At 37.1% G+C, this 27,033-nt stretch overlaps 1 pseudogene; it reads right to left on the bottom strand.

Annotated features, from left to right (window-relative positions):
* The window catches only part of LOC149237830 (glucose-6-phosphate/phosphate translocator 2, chloroplastic-like), a 35,207-nt pseudogene extending 20,810 nt beyond the window's left edge, over positions 1 to 14,397 (bottom strand).
* Between the last annotated feature and the right edge of the window lie 12,636 nt (positions 14,398 to 27,033).

Here is a 27,033-nt window from a genome sequence, read left to right as displayed (position 1 = left end):
AGATCTTGATCTTCTAAGGATGCATTTTGGAGGAGTCATGGTTCCTTGTTGTCCAACCTGAGCATGAGCCATATTTACCTATTCATTTTTGAAGCATGCTCCATTAATCCCAATGGATGTTTTGTGATTAACAATATTCATAGTTTTCCCTACATTAATTTTACTTTTGGATCCTTTCTATTGATTTGTTGCATTATGATTCCTTTTGGAATTTCCTTGACCATCATTGAAATGAACCTACTTGACCTGATGTACTACTTTCTTTGGATATTAATGTGAGCTACTACTTGATTTTATAAAAGTTTGATCAATCTTCTTTGGACTTGATGAGCCAGGGTGACCATTATTTTTTGATGCATCAACTTCTTAATAGCCAAGGCCTGTCTCGATAAGTGGAGGCCTATGCATGTGAAGAATATGATCTAGAGAATCAATGCTTTTGTTGAAATTTGAACTAAGCCGCTACAATTTTCTCTTAAGAGGACAACTTCCTCTTCCAATCTTTCACAATTTTTTCTTTCTCATTCAGCTATTCAGATAGGTATCCTTGTATTATTTTTACTTATTCTAGTTCAAATTTGAGGGAAACAATAGTGTATTCATTTATACTATTTTCCTAAGAGTTTTAATTTTCCCTTCAATATCCACTTCTGCTTCGAGTTCTTCAACCTCATCTGAATAGTATTTTATTTCTTTCTTCATTGGTCATGCTTGCACTGCTTTCACTATCCATTTGTTCCTTTGAGCAAAATTTAATTGTCTTCTGTATTTACTTCTTCTTTTGAAATTTGGGTTTGAATTTGGATTCATCATCACTTTCATTCAACTTAGCATACAAATAATTAGATGCATAGTAACCAATTACTCCACATTCAAAACATTTGAAAAGAAGCTTACCCTTGAACTTGTTGGTTCCTCTCTTGAGTTTTTGAACTAACTTTGTTTCTTCTTCATCAAAATTAGAGTCTTCTTCATCCTTTTGCTTATAATTTATTCTTTTTACACCTTGAAAGCAACTTCCTTGACCCTTGAATTATCTTCTTTAATTCTCAACTCATATGCAGAAAGATTTCCATGGAGTTGATCCACTGCCATCTTTTTAGCATCTATTAATTCTTCAAGCGCAGAGACTTTAGGGTTGAATCTTGATAGAAGTCATCCTAATATTTTTCGAACTACATAACTATTAGGGACACCTTCACCAAGACCTACAATGGAGTTAGTTATGTTTTCCACATGAAGGAAATATGAAGCAATGTTCTCATCATCTTCCATCTTCAAAATTTCAAATTGTCCTCTAAGAGCTTGTAATCATAGTTCTTTAACTTTCTTATCACCTTCATAATAGTTTTGAAGTTTATTCCATACCTCATGTGCTGACTTGCATTGAATCACTTTGACGAATTTTTACTTCACTAATCCTCTAAGGATAACATGCTTCACTTGTACCTTATGTGTGAAAACTACGTTCTCTATTACATCTATTGGAGTAGCATTGGGGACTTTATATTTTGTGTTCACAATTTCCCAAACTTCTACTCCTAAGGAGATGAGATATGTCTCCATCCTTATCTTCCCAAATGCATAATTTTTTCCATCAAACATTTGGGTCTTCCCCACTACTCTAGTAGTTTCCATTGCTTCTTGATGTTTGACCTTCTATTAGTTAGCTATTCTTGAAGGCACCTGCACTATCACCACTTGTTGGCCCAAAAGTCACATTGAGAGGGGGCAGTGAATTAGTATGAGGTCAATTTCACAATTTAACAATATTTCTTAACATTCATCCATCTAGTAATGAAACATAAACATTATGTCATTAATTATATCAATTCATCTTCATATCAGTAGCATGACAAGAGCAAACAACAAGATGTGAATGCATGACATCACAAGAAGACAAACAATTTTACGTGGAAACCCAAATGGGAGAAAACCGCCGAATCTTCTTCTACCCATTTTTCAATTCCTTTAAATCAATTTGCAATCCCCAACCTGTGGGAGTCAATTACCCCCAAAATATGCAAAATTCCAATTTTGTTAGGTCACGACAACCTGATTGAGCCTCTGACCTCAAAGATGTAAACAATTTCTCACTGTAGGTTACAACTTGATTGAGGCTGCAACCTCTAGATTGAGTAGGCTCCAACTTGATTGAAGCTCCAACCTTAGCAAATGAGTAGGCCCCAACCTGCTCTAGGATCCAACCTCATTAAGGCTTCAACCTCCTTCCTTTGCTTCATTGTGGACCTCTATTTCATCACATTTTCAAACCAAATCCACAATCATATAATATCATTGAGACATACATAAAGTCTTGAACTACAATACAAACTGATACTGACCATACAAATTACTACTACGACAACCATTGGCCATACAATCCAACAATTGCACCAATCATTGTCTATGAAAAATTTACACAACCTACAACCAATGTCTCAACTGTGATCATTATTAATCTTTGTTGTGGGTTGTAATACTGTTTCCCAAAAACTCTGCTCCAACCAGAACTGTAATCTAATTATTCAAACCTTTTCTCAAAACTTATTAACTTCATGTGTCTAAGATACCTACAATATGTTCATAGACCTTCCAAAAATACACAATAGGTTTTTGTCATTAGTCATGAGCCAAAATTATCATACCTATCTAGTTGCATCTATCTTCGAGTCTTGATTTCCAAACATCTTGTGATTTTCAATTTGGATAAATAATGACTTGAAAAACCACAAAAAATATAACAAGCCATATATTAAATTAATTGTTCGACATAGTCATCATTTCAAGGCAACAAACTTGGTCACAAAACTCCATTATTGTGGTAAAAATGTAATGGCCTCAATTATAAGACTGGCACAAATGTGCTACATCAATATGTTATTCCAGAACTCAACCAACCTTAATCAGAATGAATGAAAAACCATAGTATTAAACCAACCAGTTAACAAAATCAAAACAACAAGTTTCGTTATGTCCGAGTAATAGGATTTGGGGTAGCACTTGAGATTCATAAAGAACTTTTTTTTTTTTGTGTGAACCAAAACAATATAAGTCTCTAAACTTGATTGCATGAAAACATAATAGTGAGAGTTATTCACCTTTTCAATCATTCTATTATGAAATCTGTAGGGTTTTATATATATAAGTTTGGTGAACCCACACAAAGGGGGAAGGCAGACTATAGGCCCATGGTTCAAAGCGTTAAACCAATTGTTTTGCACCAATGGTATTCACCATATGACCAAATTTAATGCTGGACAAAGAGACTCAAAGCTTCTTAACCCATATGATATTGCCATATGATCGTGACCGAAGGCCCATTAGTCATTCTTATGTTGATGTCACCATGATTTCATAGTGGGCATATGTCATGCCTGAATTAGGCCACTTGTCATCCAATATTATGCCTATTGGAAAACTCAAAAGACCATATTTGCCTGCCGTGTGGCAACCTCAGGTATCACCACATTGGCAGGCTGATGTCATCTTGCCATGTATGCACTATGCCATGTATCGAACATTAATAGGCCCTTGTCACTATCCATTAATCTGTTTCCATGTATCATCAATCTATTGGTCCAATGGGATTGGTTAAACCTTGATTATCTTTCCTACCATCTTGTGGTTGATCTGTCTAGAGCATGATGGATGGATCTGAGACTTGCATGATCTTTAACTATGTTAATCAATGTGCAACTCTGCACATTGGTGGTCATTGATCTACATGTCCAAAGGTGGATCCTCTCCCAACTTGCATGATATTTAATAATTAAATATTTTGGGTTTGGGTCTATAGTTTGGCCTTTAATTTTTTCCCCAGACTAATATTGATTGTTAACAAGACATAACTTCTTGTCTAGGAGGAGTATTTCTAAGAGGAATGTACCTCTGGAAAGGTATCAATGAGCACTACAAAACCATACTATTTATAGGATCATTTGAACATTTTAGCTTCATCGAAACTAAAATAACTTCAAGAACTTGAGATATACTCATCTAGTGATACCTTGTGAAAGGTCAAGTGGTCATACTACTCCACAAAGCAATTTGTTGCTCTTCGATCATTAAGGATAGTCTTGTTGCTACTTTCTATACATCCCCCTTGACATCAATAACAACACGGATCCAAATTTAAGTAGGAACACAAAAAAATACAGATATAACCATAATCACAAATATGCAGCAGAAATAACACTTCATTTCATTAATATCAAATACTAAAATATGCTTACAAACCGAATGGAAATAAGACTAGCTCGGGCGATGGTACCTTATCTTTGAGAAGAGATGTGGTGGCTACATGCCTCTGAACTATGTTACAATTAGACTTAAGCACCTATTTATTATTGGAAAACATGAGAAAATCCTAAACAACCAAAACCCCAACCCTAGGAGATGTAACGCCAAGAGTTTGTGGGCCCTGTTGGGGTTAGTTGCGCTGCCAACTTCCCAGGGTCATAACTTGGTCATATTATCTATGTTTGGTGGGTACGATACCTTGTTGGAAAGGTCTCTCGGAGTACCACAGGTTTTGCAACAGGCCCTTGCCTATGTCTATGGGCCTACTGTGGACCTCTAAAAAAAATATTTAGGGGGTCAAAACTGCTCCGGAAGTTCAGGACCCAAAAAACTACGAAAAATAGTAAATGTTGAAATAAACAAGGAAACAAATGAAACTGACTGGAGGTCTAGGTGGGGTAGGTGGGTGGCCACCAATATCCACTTGGATCAAACACTATGTGCAACAAGCCACAAATTAGTTCAACATATAACTCATGTGAAATCCAACATGCACACATAATAAAAGTATCAAATAGTCATCACAACCATCATGAGAGTGCACAAGAATCTTGCCAAAAGTGAAGAGCTTCTCATTGATAATGTTGCAATTGCAAGTACATGTATGACAAATTAATCAAAACCCAATAGTGGAAATTGGCCTACTCATACTATCTCCAACATAAGTCTACTAGCCTCACATATCCTCATGTAATGATACCTCGTGAAAGGTCAAGTTGACATACTACTTCACAAAGCAGTTTGGTACTCTTCGATCATTAAGGATGGTCTTGCTGCTACTTTCTAGACATCCCCCTTGACATCAATGACAACATTGATCCGAATTTAAACAGGAACACAACAAATTACAGATATAACCATAAAGACAAAGATGCAGTAGAAATAACACTTCATTTCATTAATATCAGATACTAAAATATGCTTACAAACTGAATGAAATAATGCTATCTCGGGCGATGGTAGCTTATCTCTGAGAAGAGGTGTGGCTGCTACATGCCTATGAACTGTGTTACAATGAGGCTAAAGGGCCTATTTATTATTGGAAAACATGAGAAAAACCTAACCAACCAAAACCCTAACCCCAAGAGATATAACACCAAGAGTTTTTGGGCCCCATTGAGGTTAGTTGGGTAGCCAACTTCCCAGGGTCATAACTTGGTCATAATATCTTCGTTTGGCATGTACGATACCTTGTTGAAAAGGTCTCTCTGAGTAATACAGGTTTTGCCCCAAGCTCGTAGCCACTTATGGCTATGGGCCTATTTCAGACCTCAAAAAAACACTGTTTAGGGGGTCAAAACTACTCCAAAAGTTCAGGGCCCAAAAAACTGCTCAAAATAGTAAATGCTGAAATAAACAAGGAAACAAATGAAACTGACTGGAAGTCTAGGTGGGATAGGTGGGTGGCCACCAATATCCACCTGGATCAAACACTATGTGCAACAAGCCACAAATTAGTTCAATATATAACTCATGTGAAAGCCAACACACACACGTAACAGAAGTATCAGATAGTCATCACAACCATCATGTGAGTGCACAAGAATATTTCCAAAAGTGAAGAGCTCCTCATTAATAATGTTGCAATTACAATTACATGTATGAAAAATTCATCAAAACCCAATAGTGGAAGGTGGGTTGCTCATACTATCTCCAACATAAGTCTACTAGCTCTTAAGATTCAAAATGAACAAGAAACTTCATTGCGAACCAAAATAATATAAGTCTCTGAACACGGTCACAAAAAAACATAACAATGAGAGTTATTCACCTTTTTGTTCGTTCTATTCACACATCTATTAGGTCATATATATAGATTTTTGGCAGACGTGAGTTACGAGGGAGGGTCGACCATACGCCTGTGGTTTAAGGATTTAAACCAATTGTTTTGCACTGATAATATTCATGATATGGGCAAGTTTAATGTTAGACAGAGAGACTCGAAGCTTCTTAGCCCATATGACCATGAATGAAGGGTCATTTTCCATTCTTTTGCTGACATCATTATGACATCATAATGGCCATGTGGCATACCCTGAGTGGGCTACATGTCGTCTAATTTTGAGCCTATTGGACAACTCAAAATGCCATATTCACCTGCCATGTGGCAACCTTTGGTGGCTCCACATTGGCAAGTTGATGTCATCTTGAAATGTATGCATTATGCTATGTGCTGAAAATTAATAGGTCCATGTCAGTATCCATTAATCTGCTTCCATGTGTTGTCAATCAATTGGTTTTGTGGGACTAGTTAAAGCTTGATCATCTTTCCTACCATCTAGTCATTGATCTGAAACTTGCATGATCTTTAACTATGTTAACTAGTGTGTGATTCTATGCGCTCATATCCATTAATCTACTTGTTCAAATGTGGATCCACTCATAACTTTCATGATCTTTAACAGTTAAATATTTTGGGTTTGTCCACATAGTTTGGACTTTAATTTTTTCCCCCGACTAATACTATTTTTTAAGCCATAACTTCTCATCCAAAAGGATTTTTTCTGAGTAGAATATATTGTTCGAAAGGAATTGAAGAGCACTACACAACTATGCTATTTGTAAGATAATTTTAACATCTTAGCTTCATCAAGAACTCAAATAAATTCAAGAACCCACATCCTCATGTAATGATACCTTGTGAAAGGTCGAGCTATCATACTACTCCACAAAGTGACCTGTTTCTCTTGACTATCAAGGATGGTATTGATTCTACTGTCCATATATCCCTTTTGACATCGATGACATCCATTTTTCTTTAATTACAACACTATCAACAACAATATCCACCTTTGTTATTGATGGAAACACCCTTAGATATTGATGGTCATTGGATGTTAAAGAAAACCAAGGGCTCCAAGAAATGTGGTACAATCTCTCCCCACTATAAAAATAAGTGCAATTCCTCCCATATTTCCTGGTAAAATCAATTTATGCAATCTCTCACCTTTTGAAATCAATGGAAAACAATCACATATATCTACAAAAAGCTAACATGTAGATGAACCTTTATGAGTACCTATTCCTTGATCATCTTGTGGACCTGTCATAAACCATTCTCTTATCTTTATAACTAATAGTCTCCCCCTATGACCATGCTTCCACTATAGGTTCCCCCTAATTCTATGCTTCTATTTATTACTTATGGTTGTTCGTATTCTCTCCTTGAGATGTTGTTGTACTCTCCGTGAGGTCATGCATTCTTTTTACAAGTGAGATATCACCATCAAAACATAGTCTAGATACTTCCTTCATAATTGCTTCTTCAAGTTTTGATTTAGAAATTTATGATCTTGAAGAGTCTTTATCCAAAAGATTAGATCAAAGAAAAAAAACCTAATGAAGGTCCTCCTTAACCTCTTCTCCATCTTCCGACACTCATAGGAAATCTCCCCTTATCGTACCATGCAAGGCTAAGTTTGTAAATTCATACTATATGGCCCTCATTGTGACATGTGTGACATTCAACATTAGTCTTCAACAATTCTTATCCTCTATATATGACCATATCATTGATGCAACAATATTGCACTTTATGTCTAAACTTAGTACATGAGTAACAATAACCAAGAAATTTGATTTCATACCTGGGAAGGAAGGAGATATCGATCTTCTAAGGATGCCTTTTGGAGGAGTCATCGTTCCTTGCTGTTCAACCTGAGCATGAGCCATATTTATCTATTCAATTTTTAAACATGTTCCATTAAGCCCAATGGATGCTTTGTGATTAACAATATTGTTTTTCCCACATTAATTTTACTTGTGGATCCTTTCTATTGATTTGTTGCATTTTGATTCCTTTTGGAATTTCCTTGAAAATCATTGAAATGAACCTACTTGACTTGATGTACTGCTTGATTTGGATATTCATGTGAGCTATTACTTGATTTTATAAAAGTTTGATCAATTTTCTTTAGACTTGATGAGCCAGGGGGGCCATTATTTTTTTATGCCTCAACTTCTTAATAGCCAAGGCCTATCTTGATAAGTGGAGACCTATGCATGTGAATAATATGATCTAGAGAATCAATGCTTTTGTTGAACTTTGAACTAAGTTGCTACAATTTTTCTCTTAAGAGGACAACTTCCTCTTCCAATCTTTCACTTTTTTCTTTCTTTCTCGTTCAGCTATTCAGATAGGCATCCTTGTATTCTTTTTTATTCTTCTAGTTCAAATTTGAGGGAAAAAATAGTGTATTCATTTAGACTATTTTCATAAGAGTTCTAATTTCCCCTTCAATATCCACTTCTACTTCAAGTTCTTCAAACTCAACTAAATAATATTTTATTTCTTTCTTCATCGACCATGCTTGCATTGCTTTCACTATCCCTTTGTCCCTTTGAGTAAAATTTCTTTGTCTTCTGCATTTACTTCTTTTGAAATTTGGGTTTGAATTTGGATTCATCGTCACTTTCATTCAACTTAGCATACAAATAATTAGATGCATAGTAACCAATTACTCCACATTCAAAATAATTGAAAGGAAGCTCACCCTTGAACTTGTTAGTTCCTCTCTTGAGTTTTTGAACAAACTTTGTTTCTTCTTCCTAAAAATTAGAGTCCTCTTTGTCCTTTTGGTTATTTTAATCTTTTTTCGCCTTGAAAAATGCAACCTTGACCCTTGAATTATCTTCTTCGATTCTCAACTCATATGCAAAAAGAGTATGATGGATTTGATCCACTGCCATCTTTTTAGCTTCTATTAATTCTTGAAGGGAAAAGACTTTAGGGTTGAATCTTGATAGAAGTCATCTCAATATTTTTCGAACTATATAACTATTAGGGACATATTCACCAAGACCTACAATGGAGTTAGCTATGTTTTCCACATGAAGGAAATATGAAGCAATGTTCTTATCATCTTCCATATTCAAACTTTCAAATTGTCCTCTAAGAAATTGTAATCATACTTCTTTAACTTTCTTATCACCTTCATAATAGTTTTGAAGTTTATTCCATACCTCATGTGCTGAATTGCATTGCATCACTTTGATGAATTTTGACTTCACTAATCCTCTTAGGATAGCATGCTTCAATTGTACATTATGTGTGAAAACTACCTTCTCTACTACATCTATTGGAGTAACATTGTGGACTTTATATTTTGTGTTCACAATTTCCCAAACTTCTACTCAAAAGGAGATGAGATATGTTTCCATCCTTATCTTCCAGAATGCATAATTTGTTCCATCAAACATGGGGGGATTCCCCAATTCTTTGGTAGTTTCCATCACTTCTAGATGTTTGACCTTATAGTAGTTACATCTTCCTGAAGGCACCTGCTCTATCACCACTTGTTGGCCCAAAAGTCACATTGAGAGGGGGTAGTGAATTAATGTGAGGTCAATTTCAAAGTTTAACAATATTCCTTAACATTCATCCATATAGTAATGAACCATAAACATTATGTCATTAGTTATATCAATTCATCTTCATATCAGTAGCATGACAAGAGCAAACAACAAGACATGAATGCATGACACCACAAGGAGACAATTTTTTTTGGTGGAAACCCAAATGAGAGAAAACCATCGAATCTTGTTATACCCAATTTTCATTTCCTTTACATAAATTTGCAAACCCCAACCTATGGGAGTCAATTACCCCAAAAATATGCAAGCTTCCACTTGTGGTAGGCGACAATCTGATTGAGCCTCTAACCTTGAAGATGTAAAAAGTTACTCATTGTAGGTTACAAATTGATTAAGGTTGCAACCTCTAGACTGAGTAGGCTCCAACTTGATTGAGGCTCCAACCTTAGCAAATGAGTAGGTCCCAACCTACTCTAGGATCCAACCTCATTAAGGCTTCAACTTCATTCCTTTGCTTCATTGTGGAGCTCTATTTCATCACATTTTCAAACTAGATCGACAATCATAAAATATCATTGAGTCATACATAAAGTCTTGAACTACAATACCAACTGATAGTGAACATACAACCTACTACTGCAACAATCATTAGCCATACAATCTAACAATTGCACTAATCATTTTCCATGAAAATTTCACACAACCTGCAACCAATGTCTCAATTGTGATCATTATTAATCTTTGTTGTTGGTTGTCATACTGCTGCCCCAAAACTCTGCTCCAACCAGAATTGTAATCTAATCATTCAAACTTTTTCTCAAAACTTGTTATCTTCATGTGTCTAAGATACCTACAATATTTTCATAGACTTTCCAAACATACACAATGGATTCTGGTCATTAGTCATGAGCCAAAATTATCAAATCTATCTAGTTGCATCTATCTCTGAGTCTTGATTTCCAAACATCTTGTGATTTTCAATTTGGATAAATAATGACTCGAAAAACCACAAAAACTATAACAAGCCATATATTAAATTAAATGTTTGACATAATCATCATTTCAGGGCATTCTAGAAAATTACAGAAAATCAACACGAGTTCTATAAAATGACTATTGGATTCTAGCCCTGGACACCAAAAGTTGCTAATGTAGCTACAAAATGGGTGAAAATAGTAAAAAAATAAACTAACCTATTTGTGCTACAGGTGAAACTTTCAACCACCCACATATTATTCCATTGACTTACCAGTTGCACTCTCAGTGTGCCTTGGCATGCTAGGTGATCCTCATTTGATTATACTGGATTCACCATATTCAATGAATGCCATGTTGACTCTTCATACCTTTATGGGTCCATGTAGTTATACTATACTCACTATTCTTAATCTTGTCATCTCTTAAGGGCCATGTTGGTGATAGTATACGCCATCAAATTCATTCATGGTGGCAAGAATGATGGCTTTGGCTTCTTCCTCGGGCTCTTCAATAATGGAAATAAACTTGGTTACAATACTCAAGTGGTAATAATGCAATGGCCCCGGCCTCATCCACAACGAAAAGAAACTTGTTCACAAAACTTCATTACAATATCAATAATGTAATTGCCTTGGTTTTGTCCTCAACCTCGTCCACAATGGCAACGAGATCGATCATAGAAGTTCATTAAAATAGTAACAATGTAATGGCCTCAACTTCATCTTCGACCACATCCATAGTGGCAACAAACTTGGTCACAAAACTCCATTATTGTGGTAACAATGTAATGCCCTCGACTATAGGACTGGCACAAATGTGCTACATCAATATGCCATTCCATAACTCAACCAACCTTAATGAGAATGAAGGAAAAGCCATAGTATTCAACCAACCAGTTAACAAAACCAGAACAACTAGTTTCGATTTGTCAGAGTAATAGAATTTGGGGGTAACACTTGAGATTCATAAAGAAAAAAAAAAAATTGTGAACCAAAACAATAGAAGTCTTTAAACTTGATTGCATGAAAACATAATAGTGAGAGTTATTCACCTTTTTTATCGTTCTATTATAAAATTCGTAGGGTTTTATATATAGAAGTTTGGTGGACCCGTGCAATGGGGGATGATGGACCATAGGCCCATGGTTCAAGGAGTTAAACCAATTGTTTTGCACCAATGGTATTCACCATATGACCAAGTTTAATGTTGGATGAAGAGACTCGGAGCTTCTTAACCCATATGATCTTGCCATATGATTATGACCGAAGGCCCATTGGTCATTCTTATTTTGATGTCATAGTGGGCACATATCATGCCTTGATTGGTCCATGTGTCGTCCAATATTATTCCTATTGGATAACTCAAAATTCCATATTCACCTGCCATGTGGCAACCTCAAGTAGCACCACATCGACAAGCTTATGTCATCTTTCCATGTATGCACTATGCCATGTATCGAACATTAATAGGACATTGTTAGTATCCATTAATTTGTTGCCATGTATCATCAATTTATTAGTCCAATGGGATTGGTTAAACCTTGATCATCTTTCCTATCATCTTGTTGCTGATATGTCTAGAGCATGGTGGATGGATCTAAGACTTGCATGATCTTTAACTATGTTAATCAGTGTGCAACTCTGCACATTGGTGGCCATTGATCTTCCTGTTCAAAGGTGGATACTCTCCCAACTTGAATGATATTTAATAATTAAATATTTTGGGTTTGGGCCTATAGTTTGGCCTTTAATTTTTTTCCCCAGACTAATACTGATTGTTAACAAGACATAACTTCTTGTCCAGGAGGAGTTGTTCTAAGAGGAATGTACCTTTGGAAATGTATCAACGAGCACTATGAAACCATACTATTTGTAGGAGCATTTGAACATGTTAGCTTCATTGAAAGCTAAAATAACTTCAAGCACCCAGATCCTTATGTAATGATACCTTGTGAGAGGTCAAGTTTTCATACTACTTCACAAAGCGATATGCTACTCTTCGATCATTAAGGATGGTCTTTCTGCTACTTTGCATGCACCCCCTTTGGCATCAATGACAACACTATGTGCAACAAGCCACAAATTAGTTCAACATATAACTCAGGTGAAAGCCAACACGCACGCATAATAGAAGTATCAGATAGTCATCACAACCATCATGAGAGTGCACAAGAATCTTGCCAAAGGTGAAGAGCTTCTCATTGATAATGTTGCAATTGCAAGTACATGTATGAAAAATTCATCAAAACCCAGTAGTGGAAGGTGGGTTGCTCATATCATCTCCAACATAAGTCTACTAGCCTCATTACAACTAAATCTCGAAAATACCAAGGGTAAGAGTGTTGAGATTCACCTAAGTTCTAATAGCCACCCAAAGTGCTAAAAGCCCTTTTCTAAGGCACGAGGCTAAATTTATACAAATGGGTAGCTCACTCTTCACCTTCAGTATGATTATTCAACTACCTCGTGACTTATTCAACTCCTAGTGACTTTTAATATTCTTATGGCTCTTACATGGCTTTGGTATTTTTTATTTTCATGACAAAATAATATTTACAATATGAGAAAAGAAATATAATGGACTTTGATGTTGTAGCTTGTGAGGAAGATATTGCATTTCAAAAGAGACCCTTTGATGTCTCATCCAAACCTTGGGTAACCTTGGTGTCGGTTGAACTATACAACAATTGTCATTGATTACTGAATCTTTGGGCATGCTTAGAAGGTAATGGATACTATAGTGAACATCTATAAATTGAATGCCTCTTGTACACATTACTATTCCTTTACTAAAGATTATTCCGTGTAATGATGATGGTTTATCCAATGGTCATTGATTCAAGAATATGGAGAGTAATACAGAAAAATACATGTTGACAAATTCTGTAAAAAAATTCTACCTCCATGCATTTTCATACCAGATTACCCAAAATATTACATATATTTTATTTAATATTTTAATGAATTTTAATATTCTAATTAGTGAATCAATTTATACCGAATGCCATTTTTAAATGTAAATGTAATAAATTTATACATAATGTCATTTTTAAATGTAAAGATGAAGAATGTATAGAAATCCCTTTATAAAATAGCCTCCAAACCCATAAGAAGGGATGGAAACAAAGGGATCTGATTAATGAAGCGCAAAGTATAACGAAGGATAGTGCGAGGGTTCACTTCGTTATTGAAAGATTATGGAAATGTGATCTGTGGATGTGAACGGTAGAACAATTCTTCTTGTATTTTTCGTTATAGCATTTATACTTCTGGTTCAGGTGGACAACCCGGGATGTAACATTTGTGATTGAATTTATTACCCGTAACACATTTATTACATTTAACTAATTTCAGTACATGTAATTTTGTTAACCGAGCATTGCGCGGATATGATTAGTTAAAACCATGGAATTTCCTCATTATTTTACATTAATCTCAAATATTTAACGTGGAAATCGCAGGGCATGCGTTGACTATAACTTTTCAACATTCAAGAAACGTTAAGACTATCCTTTTACATTAATCTCGAATTTTTAACACGCATATCACAGGGCATGCGTTGACTGCAAATTTTCAACGTGCAAGATACGTAACACAATCCACAACCATTGTCGGCAAACAATAAAACCCATGCTATTGGGTATTGAATGCCCTCTAAGACACCATATTTAATGCACTCTAAGAGCTTGACGGGACAGCCCTGGTCATTCTCCTCCGCCTCCGCCTTGATCGCCAACGCCACCACCATTCCATGAGAAAGCTCGCATATACGATACATACGATACACGATATACAATGTACGCATACGTGGCCAGCGGGCCCTCTCCGTTTCCGTTGGCGTTAACGGATATACCCTTCCCACTCCCGATGTCGGAAAACTAATTGCAATCGGTAGCCTCTGACGCATTGTGTCTTTTCACTGTAATTCACAGCCTGTATCCGTACTTTCTCCTCCGTTCTCCCACTGATCGACCTGCTCCCTTCAGAATGCAATTAAAGCTTTCTATTCTCATTTGAAATTTGAATTTTGAACAACTGACGCGCCACATGAATACCTGGCAAGCTAGCGCCAAATGAATACCGGGCAAGCTAGCCTTTTAGCAGTATGTTTCTTCCTTTTTGAGCGAGCCCTCTTTTTTGATCGTAGCTTTTTACAGGTTGAAGATGTTTTTGAGCGTAGCTTTTTACAGGTTGAAAATGTTTTTGGATGATTTTGAGCGTAGCTTTTTACAGGTTGAAAATGTTTTGGATGTTTTTGAGCGTAGCTTTTTACAGGTTGAAAATGTTTTTGGATGATTTTGAGCGTAGCTTTTTACAGGTTGAAAATGTTTTGGATGTTTTTGAGCGTAGCTTTTTACAAGTTGAAGATGTTTTGGATTTTATTGCAGAAACTTGGGCAAACTCTTTCATTATAGCGCTTCTTCATATCCCAAGAATACCCCAAGAATGTATATGGTGGAAGCATATTTGAGAAATTGGCGTTTCCATTGTCGAAAGCTCTAGCTATGTATTAGGCATCCCCCAGACAATTTCAGTACAAATATTATTCTCACCCTCTGGACCTACAAAGATGCGTGCAAGGATTGAGGATCATCGCAAAAGTACTCAATATAGAGTCTATGAGGAAATCTGCATATACAACCAGGAGTCCTCTCATGGTGGGACCGCTAATGGATTTCAGAGTTGCCACTGAACACGTGGGATGAAGCAGCCGTGGCAAAATGTTTCATTCTCATGAAGAAGGTCAGGTTTGGTCTGTGTTAACAAGAACCATATGGAGTTGAAAAGTCTCAGGACGGTGGATGGCTGAATATTTAAGGGCAGCCCTGGAACCAACACACAGGCCACCACCGTGATGCTTGCATTTATAATTTTAATACTAATTTTTTTATACATATAACAAGGTTAACCATAACATTTTATTTTTATGGTTATCAAAATGTTATTTCGCATATATATGGGAATGAATATTTTCCGAGGAAGATTCTGAGGTAATAGACATTCCCACTGTTTCATGTAATATTAATGTGGTTGCTTTATTTAAGCTTTTGAAAAGTTTGTTTGGTAGTAGGTTGAGTTGTAAAGTCAGTGACTATAAATAGCATTACCATGTATTAACGTGTATTGCAGTGGCAAACCTATGCAAAAGTGTGTATTTTTGAAGATCTTATCGAGCAATCCTGATATTGCATAACCTTATTCCACTGTGGGATGTTATTGCTCTCTGTAATCTTGAAGTTATGGAATTTTTACGTTGTTTTCTATTTTTTCATGAATGTTTAGTTTTTTCTGTAATCATGAAGTTATGGAATTTTTATTATGTTTTCCAATTTTTCATAAATTATGGCTGAGATTATCAAAATTTTACCATATGTGTTGAAGAGATTGTTAGTTTTAGTTTTCTGCATATTTAGAAAGGTTAGTGAAATTAAATAAATATTATAAATTATTATATTATATTATTATGAATTTTCTTTATATTAATTTTTTTAAGAAAAAAAATATAATGTAATTTTTTTTATATTATTTTAATGGTTAAAAAAAAATTGTAGCTTTTTAAATAAAAGTAACAAAAAAGGAGAAATCTAAACTTTCAATTCGTTTTTAGCACGAGGTTAAATGTTATTTTAAAATTAGATGACTTTCATATATTATGGTAAGATAAAATTGTGTTTTCAGAATAAGATGAACCTATTATTTAAGGCTTATGTGTGGAATAACACATGATTCCATTACTTAAATAAATATAAAGTTAGTTTTTCGTTTTTCGGATAAGATTTAAAATTACATTTAACTAAAAGTTTAGCTTTCCAAAATGTAAATAAATAAATTAAAATAATTTAATTAATTAATTAATTAATTTTTTTAAATTTTGGAATAAATAACATTTAGAATTACTTTTAATTGATTAAAAATTTGGGTTTTAAGAAGGTAAATAAATAATTTATTACTAGAAACATAAGAAAGTGTAAATATTTACTTCTCATAAATGAATAATATTTTCCATATATATATTAACTAGCTCAAAGAAGAAAATTAATATAGCAAAGATAAGAACGAATTCTCATGAGCTCCATAGTGAAACAGGTCGTTGGACAGTTCTTAAAAGGCAATGGATGGAAAGGATTTGCCATATATGTGAGAATAGGAACATCCAGGATGAAAACCACTTCCTCTTAAAGTGCCCCGCGTACAACCACATTAGATCTCAGTTTCACAATATTTGTTACAATACTGACCTGCCTAGCCTTTTACAATGTCAAAATTATAGTGAGCTCGGAAGACTTCTCTCCAAGCTTTTTGAGCATAGTAATAAAATCTTAAATCAAATTAAATAATTTGTTTTTAGGTCCTATAGACCAATGTTTGGTCTCAGGGGACGTTAACCATCATCATCATCATCATAACTGTTTTTATTGTTAATTAATAAATTAAATATGTAAATGAAAAATGTAAAAAAAATTATAAATAAATATTTTTATAAAACCTTAAATAATATATTTATGTACATAAATTGAAAATTATATATAATATATTTATAAATAAAATTTTACAAGGTTGCCATTTTACTTCACTATTGCAAAGTGGTGAAGAGAGGTGTGTCAAGATGTGTGGATAGGTGTAAAATTTGATTCTTTAATTTAAAAAGGGAATATTTTTAGTTAGATTGATATTTTTAAATAGATATGAGATATTTAATATTTTTAAAATCAATTTATATAAGTACATTTGGTGTAGAATACACAGTCATGGGGTGTACTCTTAAGACATTCCTTGATGTGAAGGTCATGGGTTCAAAATTTAATGGGCAACAATCCACTCATGTTAAGGGTTGGTGTGGCCAAGGCTGAGTGCCATCCTTGAGTGATTTTGACAACTTATATTGCCCCAGGGTTGTGATTTCTCAACCCAAAAGTCTAGTGTGTGGTCATTTTAGGACTCACACAATTTAGCAAACAAAGCAAATATATAAATTTAATAATCTAAATTTATTTTTTTAATAGTTGTTGAACTAAATTTAATAAATAAATAAATGAATATTTATGTTTGAGTAAAATAAAAATATAAAATATTTACATTGGATTATTTATCAAGGTTGTAGAAATTTTTGTGTTTTTGAGAATGTGATATACAATTTTTGGTAAAATTATCAATTTTATTTATTTGTTTTAAAATATGTTTTTAGATATAATAATAATGATTTCTTGCGCCTCCACACCAGTATGGTGATGATGTTGTAATGTAAGCAGAAAAGTTATTGTAAGTTCTTTTCATGATCCCAGTCATGCTCCTTTGTTTTTGAGCTTCTCTAGTCATGATTGTCTTATAGGAAACACATTGAACTGCTTTGTGGCCAAAGTTATGACAAGAGAAACATTGGCCATTGAAGAAACTCCTGTGATTATCAAATCTACCATCCAAATGATTGTAGTTTCTATTTCCATCCATTCTTGAGGCAAATTAAGAAGGTTTTACCTGAGACTGGTTGTAGCTTCTGTTTGTCCTTAAAGTAGATTGCCCCCGATTTACCTGATAGTCTTTGTTCATTCTTGAGGTAAACTGTCCCTGATTTACCTGATGATTTCTATTAGGCCTTTGCTTGCTCCTCCTTGCTGCATCAAGATAAATTTTGGAGGTGGATGCTTGAGATGCTTCTTCATTATATCACAGACCTGTCTTAATTAGTGGAGAATGCTGCACATTGATAATCTCATCCAAAGTTTCATATCCTTTAATAAATTTAAGATTAAGAGCTTTTGTTTTCTCAATCTCTTTTCTAAGACCAACAATTTCACATTCTAACTTTTCATGAAGTTTTTCTTTTTCAGCCAGTTGGAATTGCAGAGTATCAATAATCATATTTTTCTCTTTCAAACAAATTTTAAGTTTAGAAATCTCTTCATACATACCTTCTTCATCTATAGCATCCGTGAAATCATCATCTTCAAAAGCCATTAAGAGTCTATAATTGTTACCTCGTTCATCTTTGTCACTATTTGAAAGTCCGTCACTGTCTTCATGAGTGTAATAACTTTTCTTATTTACATTCTGTTTCTTGTTCCATCTGACAGGTTCCTTACCTTTATCAAGCTTGTCTTTATGAGAACACTTTGCAGCATAATGACCGCCTCTTCCACAAGCAAAGCATTTGAAAGGTAACTTACCTCTGAATCTTCCAGCACCCCGTTGAAGGTTCTTGACAAAATTTGATTCTTCGTCTTCTTCTGATAGATGTCCTAACTCATAGTAATATCCTTTGCCTGAAGCATTGAATGCAGCTTCTCTTCTGTCTGATGGTCCTCCTTTCCTCATTTCGTAAGCGGTCAGAATTCTGTGCAGCTGTGACATAGTGAGGTTTCGTAGATTCTCCTTTTCTTCTATTGCAGAAACTTTAGATTGAAATTTAGGGGACAAGGATCTTAGAAACTTTTCAACCACAACAGCCTCTTTTACTTCTTCACCCAAGTTTTTCATACAATTAACAATCTCATCTACACGAATGAAATAGTTAGCCACACTTTCATCATTGTGCATTCTGAGATTTTCATACTGAATACTGAGGGTTTGAAGTTTTTCTCGTTTTACCTGTTCATCTCCTTCATAGCTCAGAACAATCTTGTCCCATATTTCTTTTGCGAATTTATACTGCATAACCTTTACGAATTCTGATTGAGATAGACATCCTAATAGAGTATTAACAACCTTTGCATTTGTTTCATATTGCTTCTTACCATCCGGATCTATAGGTGTTGCTGACGGAAAAGTGTACCCTGTATCTATGATATCCCATACTTTTGTACCAAGAGATTGAAGATAGGCAGTGGCTCTTACCTTCCAATATACGAAGTTTGTCCCACCAAAAATCGGTGGCCTGATCAATGCTTCTCTCTCGTAGTTGCTCATGATGATAGATCTTCCTTCAAGCGATCAAGCTTCTTCTGAAGGACCTGCTCTGATACCAATTGTTGGAAATAATACTGAGAGGGGGGGTGAATCAATATTATCAAATTCTTTTCAATATTCCCTCTAGATTTATAATTTAATTTATTCTTCAGATGTTGACCATTAATTTGAATGTCAATACCATATAATAATGAACAGGAACAAGAAAAACAGACAGTCACACCAAAGAACACCAGATATAAGGTGGAAACCCAATGTGGGTGAAAACCACCTGCTGCAATGTGTCTCTATCTTCTTTCAATTAGAAACTTCTTTTACAATGATTCTGTACTGGTGCAGTCCTTTACCAGTATGCAAGCTGCAACCTGCAGAGAGCTACAACCCTCTCTCGTTTTCTACACTCTCCTGGAAGGGAGCTACAACCCCCTTAGCTCTTGTACTAGCTAAGCTACTAGTACGTAGGTGCTGACCTACTTCTTTTCTTCCAAGGACCACGTTTCATTAATTTTCATACTAGATCCATGAACATAAAATAATCATCAAGTACATGTGAATCAACCAATCTCCTTTTACAATCAATTAATGAATCAACCAATAGCCTCTCAGAATGCAATAACCAGACAAGAAATACCAGTAATCTAAACCCAGAATTCTGCAGCTATAGACAAAAGGCAGTCAAAAAATATTTCAAGAAAAGTCTGCAACTTCACCAATAGAAACCTGCGAATATTCGTAGTTCTTTTGTGTCTAGCCTGCGTAGCTCCACACCTGCTCTGTCTACTCGACAACGCACCTCCGCACCCAATCCGTCTGTTGAACTGCGCACCTCCACACCTACGCCGTTTACTGGACTACGGATCTCTGCACCCGATCCGTCTGCTAGACTGTGCACCTCCACACCTACGCCATTTACTGGACTGCGGATCTCCGCACCTGATCTGTCTGCTGGACTGCGCACCTCCGCACTTGCGGCTTCTGCTGGACTGCGCACCTTCGCACTGCACCTTCTACTGGACTACGTACCTCCGCACCTGATCTTGTCGGTGAGCTGCACACCACTGAACTTGCGCTGCGGATCACCTGCGGACCTCCGAATAGAGCCAAATTATTAGTCCTCCAATGTGCCACAGACTGTCAGATCCACAGATCTGATCATGCGCCAAAGAGATCACGGCCCCTCAATTGATCTGTCTTCTCATGCTCAGGTTCAACTATAACTCACCAACCGATTACAATTATTTCATGTCTTGTTCCTCTTAAGATATTCCACACATAAGTGCTTAGCCAATTAATCTCCTTTCCTTTTTATAGGCAAGCTCTTACTCAAACCATGGATCAAAACCATAGACAGCCAATACAAGGGACCCAAAAACCGGGGTTCAATATTTTAGAAGCAATACCATAGACCAAAACCATAGGATCAAACACGTCAGACGAGATACCATGGACCAATCATAAAAATTCCCACATGCGCGCGCTTCTCTACATGAAAGTGAGTGAATTTGACGTCTGCACCTTTTGTTCGGAAGACCTACGGGTATGTCCGCACTTCTTGTTTGGGGCACTTGTGGGTCCGCAACTTTTGTTAAGCGCACCTGTGGGTATCTTATTTTCTATTATATTGAGAGCCTGAACAGTGATTTTCCACTTGAGTGAGTTGCCATCAAGGACAACACCTGTGCCATAGTGCGAAACCTGATTCATAATGCTTGCTGGTTTCATCAAATTCGTCTGTGATAAGGACTTAGTTGAGATCCTGCATTTTACCCTCTATTGCTTTTTTCGCTACAAAAATGTTGCCATATTCATTCTCGTTCCATTCCTTGAGCCTAATCTTGATGTGTTTTAGTCTTTTTTGAAGAAGGAACATTCTGGTGCCCTAAATGTTCAAATCTTCTGACCACCATTTAGCAATATTACTGTTGAAATCTGGATGAGAAATCCAGATGTTCTCAAATCGAAAAGGTCTATTCCTTGGAGTGCCAATACTCTGCACCTCCAGAAGAATGGGCCAGTGGTCAGATCCTCCAAAGGGTAGGATTCGTGCTGAAATTTCCTTATTACAGAGCATAAGGTCTTCCAATATCATGAATCTGTCTAATTTTGAAGCCACCTGAGATTCTCCTCCTCTTTTGTTGTTCCAAGTAAACATTCCATTGCTAGTTACCATGTCTAATAACTTCATAATATCTGTAAAAGACTGAAACTTCAGAGAGTTTTTACTTTGAATTCTTATTCCACCTTTTTTCTCTGAAAGCGATTTAATCATGTTAAAATCTCCCCCCAGTATCGAAGGCATGCCTGCATGTCTGTCCCTGAGTTCCTCCAGAGAATCAAGAAATTTTAGCTTTCCTTCCAATCTTTGAGGTCCATACACATTTGTGATTAGGTATGTTTCCTTGTCTCCTACCGGCTGGATGACCACAGAAAGATAGTCTCGAGATGCCTCCGCATCTAAAATTTCTATTTTCTTACGATTCCAAAAGGTGAGTATACCTCCTACTGTATTCTCCGCTTTGAATTCCAGGAACTCATAACTATTGAGCCATCTGCTATTGATCTCTTTTAATCTATGAATGGAACATTTGGTTTCCTGGATGAAGATCACATCTAGAGCTATTTGTTTCATTCTGTTACTAATCAATCTCTGCTTTCTTTTACTATTAAGACCTCTAATATTCCAAGAAGTAAACTTCATTATTAAAGATTTGTAAAGGAGTAGCTGGTTAGGTCTTTCATCTTACCTGAGTCTATCATGAGCTTTCCACATTCCATTAATAACTCGTTCAGCTTTTTCTGACCTCTTTTTCTTCCTCTGTTTCTGGGTTCTAATCCAGGTATGGGTTTTGTCATTTTTACCCCTTCATTGCTCTGCTTTTCCTTGCTTCTTTGCCTCTCGGGTCCTATGTTTTGGGTTTTCCATAGATATAGTTGCTGGACTTTATTGAACTCCTCTGGAGGTAGAGATTCTATCCCTCCTTTAGTTCCTTGAGACAAGAAATCTTCCAGATTAAGATTCTCTTTCTCAAGAATCGCCTGAAGTTCTTGATCCTTTGTTTCCATCTCACTATGGGTCATCTCATGATCCATTTCTATTTTTGTATCTCTCCTTGTCGTTTCTGTCTGTAGGATTTTATCTGGTGTTTTGTCCTTATCCTCTTCTTTCTCTTCTTCCATTAATTCCTCCCCCTTCATCTGTTCTGTTGTGTCTGTTGGATACCTATACCAATAGGTTTCATATTTCATGATTGGCTATGGAAGGTCTAAATATGCTCTGCTTTGATGACTCAAACATCACATATTTCCTACAAAGTTTGATTTGTGACAATAACTTGGTAAGGCCTCAAAGTTTTGATGGATGGTCCAAAAGTCTAATCTGGATCATGCCATGTTTAAATTTTCTGTTGTAGAATAGAGAAAGGAGTCTGTCCAAACTGTTCAATCTTGGCAGACAAGTAGTTCAGGTAGAGAAGAGAAGGTTCCCAACAGCTCAATCTGGGACCTTGGAAGAAATAAGGGTAGAAGTAGATAGAAAAGAATAAAGAAAAAGCCAAAGAAAAGAAAAGGCAAGTAAGGGTTTGCAAGTCCAAGTGCACCCTCCAAGGAGAAACAAAAAATGCTAGGAAAATAGCTGGGTAAGCAGTTGTGGTTGCAGAAAGGGTATTTTCACCATTGCACATATGTCAAAAGGTGTTTTGCCAAGGCAAAATCTATCAATGGACAAAGTGGTTAATTCCATCAAATTGCAGCAAGGAGCATGACTAACCTCCCTTTCCCCCTTCATTTCATTACTAACATTCCCTTTTCAGCTGAGATTCATGGAGAGAGATCATGGTTTTATGGTGGTTCTTGTTCATTCAGAAGCCACATTTCTTGTCTAAAATCTTTTCATTTTGATCTAGTCTCTAAACTAAATCAATTTCAGATAAACTCAGTGAGATCCCCTTCATTTGCTCCCTTCATTCATATTAACCTCTAATTTTACTATATAGCTCCCCTATCTTACCCTTCCCCTAATAATATTAACACTATGGTGTATAAAGCCCCAAATCTTATAAATACCCCTTCCCTTGGCATTATAGCCATATGTTCTTAAAAAAAGAGGAACCAAAATGACCTCTGGTCACTTTGGTGAACCTATCGCATCCCACTCCCCCTTGCTACAGCCCAACTTACCTTTGAAACCCTCATTTGCATTAAAAAAAAACCTCAAACCCTCTTTGAAAAAATTACCAAGGTCCAAACCCCCCCTTGGCGTTTATTCCAAGCATCAGCGCGCGGGTTCAATTTAATTGAAATACATTGAAAAACCTTGCAAAAACCCATAATCTGAAGTTTTCCGCCCGCGCATATAACCCGAGCACTTTGTTGCTCCGCCCACCGTCGGATCAGATCCTAAGGATCCGACGATCCACAGTGATATCGGAGCAGCCCCCGCAGCGGACCTTTAGCGCCCGAGAACGTGACGTTGCGTCACGTCAGGGCCAGTCCACGCGTCGCACGATGAAGGCTCTCGGAGCAAGGCCTGACACTTCCGGGACCGTACCCAAACCGCCCCGAGAGACCGTAGCGGCTAGCCTTAACCGTAACCGCTACGGTCCTAACCGCCAACCGTTGTCCAACAGCATATCGCCGCGTCACGTCCGCTTGTCCTTATCTCCGTTATTTGTCCACCTCGCCGTTGACGTGGCTGCCACCGCACCATCCTCCATGGACCAACAGCATACCGCCACGTCACCCGCTGACGTCATCACTAAAAAAGCGCCAAAATCGTAAAAAGCCCATATTAAGCCAAAAAACGCCTTTTCTTTCCATTTTTTATGCATTTCTCTACTGTTTCCTCTGCATGACCGTTTACGTCCTGAAATCCGCCAACCTACTCAGTTGACCAAGGCGACCTCCACAGCACCAACCTTGCACGCGTGCACGACCTCTGCTCGTGAATTACCAGGTATTTTCCGTTTTCTATCCTCCATACGCCTGCAGTTGAAAATAAAATTACTCAGAGGGCTAAAGAGACGATAAAACTCATAATTTCACCGGCCATTTCCCTCTGCATATACCCCATTTGTAATTGTGAAGTCCAAAAACGCCAGCTGAGCCTTGTTGCCTGTACTTTCACTAAAAAAAAGGTATTCTCTGCGCATTCCCGAAAGACTTTTGTTTACTGAATTCACCTGCTGAAGAGGACATAGTGAGACCAGACAGTAGCCCTGTTCCTGATATAAACAGTATTTCAATTGCTGTTGTATAATTTCCTCCTCTGGTACCTGAAACTCAAACTGTTTTTACAAAAATCACTTCTGTGCTGTGCTGATCCTTTTAAGCCGTTCACTTACAGTTGTTGAGCTTAAAGAAAACCATGGACACTCCTATTGCTCTGAATATCAAGCCCCTCAACGCTCCTCACCAGGAATTAGAATGGAAAGCCCTGGGAGATATGGATTATCAAATGCTGGACTGGTTTCTTATGGGCTCCAAATATAATATTCAGATGCTGAATGAGTTGAAAGCCCAGCACCTGAGTGGAGCAGACATCTTGGGGATTTGGGACTCAAACTTGCCCATCTACAACCTCCCCCAGGTAAATCCTATGCCAGAGTTGGTCTACAGCTGCCAGGAATGCTATGACCCAAGCCAAAGAGCTGTCATCAGCCCCACAGGCTCAGTCCTGTTCCATATCACCCCAGAGAGTATAAATGAGATGCTGCACTTCCATACTGCCAAGCAATTGACCCCCCTCCATATTCAGAATTTGATAAAGAAAGGGAGCAAGCTGTCAAGTGACCAACTCATTAAAATCAATCAGCTGTTTGTAAAACCAGGCTCTGAATCCATCAGAACTCCTCCTATTGGATATCAGTACTTGAATGAATTGGGCAGGATGTTAGTGGATTTGATCAGCTATGCCCTAGGATTCAAGGGAATGGAGGATGTGGATGAAAGCATAATGGCAATGTTGTCTCTATTCTCTCCTGGTAAGCCCCCAGCTGTACATTATGATTATGCTACATACATTGCAGATAAAATCCATGACCAGTTTATGAACTTGAAGAGGGAAAGACTATTCAGGTATACCTCATACATATACCACCTATTCTTGTTTTATCAGCCAGCCACCTTCTCTTTTCCTTTGAAGCAACTCAATGCCCAGGGAAATCCAAGGTCAGTTGTGTTCTGGACCTCTGTTTTTCATCATACCTCTGTATCACCTTACATATACTCTGAGTTCATTGACTTATTCGTTTATCCAGCCATGACAGTATTGCATGGTATTCCTCCTCCAAGACTAACTGATGACATGAGGAGAATTCTCCATTTGAATAAATCCTACAGCATTGGTAATTGGTACCTCTACCAAAAACACACAGTCATCAGAATATATGGCTGTGAGTTGAACCCGTTTAGGTTGCCAAGGTATGTCCCCATGAGGCTTTTTGCCTTGGAATATTTCAGACAGTTTGGGAACTCAGACTACCTCCATTTTCAGAGCAAGAACAAGAAGTCACAGTTAAAAGTAAGGAGCCAGCTGGGTCCTTTCCTATACAACAGAAAAGAGGAGGGGTGGAAAGAGGCAAACAATATCCTAGAGGGCCTCAGACTGCAAACTAGCTTTGAATGGATACCCTATGACCCCAATCATTTTGTCTCCCTCAGGAGGATAAAATACAAATTGGGTAGCTATGCACACAAGAGACAACCTGAGATTGAACAGTATGCCAATGCATTAAGTTGGGAAGAAGGTACCCTAGAAGAGGAAATTACTGATGAAGAGCTACTAGAGAGAGAGGCTAGAAATATTCAAAAGGAAGCTGACTTAGAAACTTGTGGACAGGTTCCCCTCTCATACAAAAAACAGCTTGGAGCAGCTGCTACATCATCAACAACACAGCAGCAAACTGCCGGGAAAGCACCGCAGACAGCCAGCAAAGATAAAGGGAAGCAGGTGGAGCAGCCACCTCCATTGACAGAAGAGCAAGTGGAGACATTGCTACAGCAGCAAGAAGAGATGGAGCAGCAGGGAGAAGGGCAGCAGCAAGAAGAGGTACAATATAATAAACAGCAGCCCTTGCAGCAAGAAAGAGTGATTGATGCTCCAAGTTCCACTGAGCAACAGGCTCAGAAAATAGTGCCTCCTAGGGCAGAAACTACTTTTGATACCTCGGTCCTCCAAACCCCACAAAAGGAGGACTTAACCAGGAAAAGAGATAGAGAGACTCCCCTGACTTCATCCATCAATCAGGGAGAGAAAAGACAAAGATTAAATGACTTTCCAGAGGATGACATACCAATAAGACAAGCAACGGGCATGGGCCCACCCAGCGGAGAAGTTTCAGCCAGTTCATTCCAGCATGAACATGATAGAGCTATAGGAGGAGAGGTCAGCTCCTCCAGCCAGCACAAAGAAGGACAGGTAAGCATCAAACAGCAATTTATCGACATTAAAAGGAGGAGTGATCCTATTAAAATACAGCTGTACAATCATTTGCTGAACCTGGCTCCCACCAATCAGCAAAGACTCATGTCTGCCTTTGAT

Source organism: Pinus tabuliformis, chromosome 8 (assembly GCF_031772625.1).
Source record: "Pinus tabuliformis cultivar Carrire ecotype Pingquan chromosome 8, CPIR1, whole genome shotgun sequence".
Lineage (NCBI taxonomy): Eukaryota > Viridiplantae > Streptophyta > Pinopsida > Pinales > Pinaceae > Pinus > Pinus tabuliformis.
Note: the sequence above shows the minus strand (reverse complement) of the source record. Positions and strands in the feature narration are given on the sequence as shown.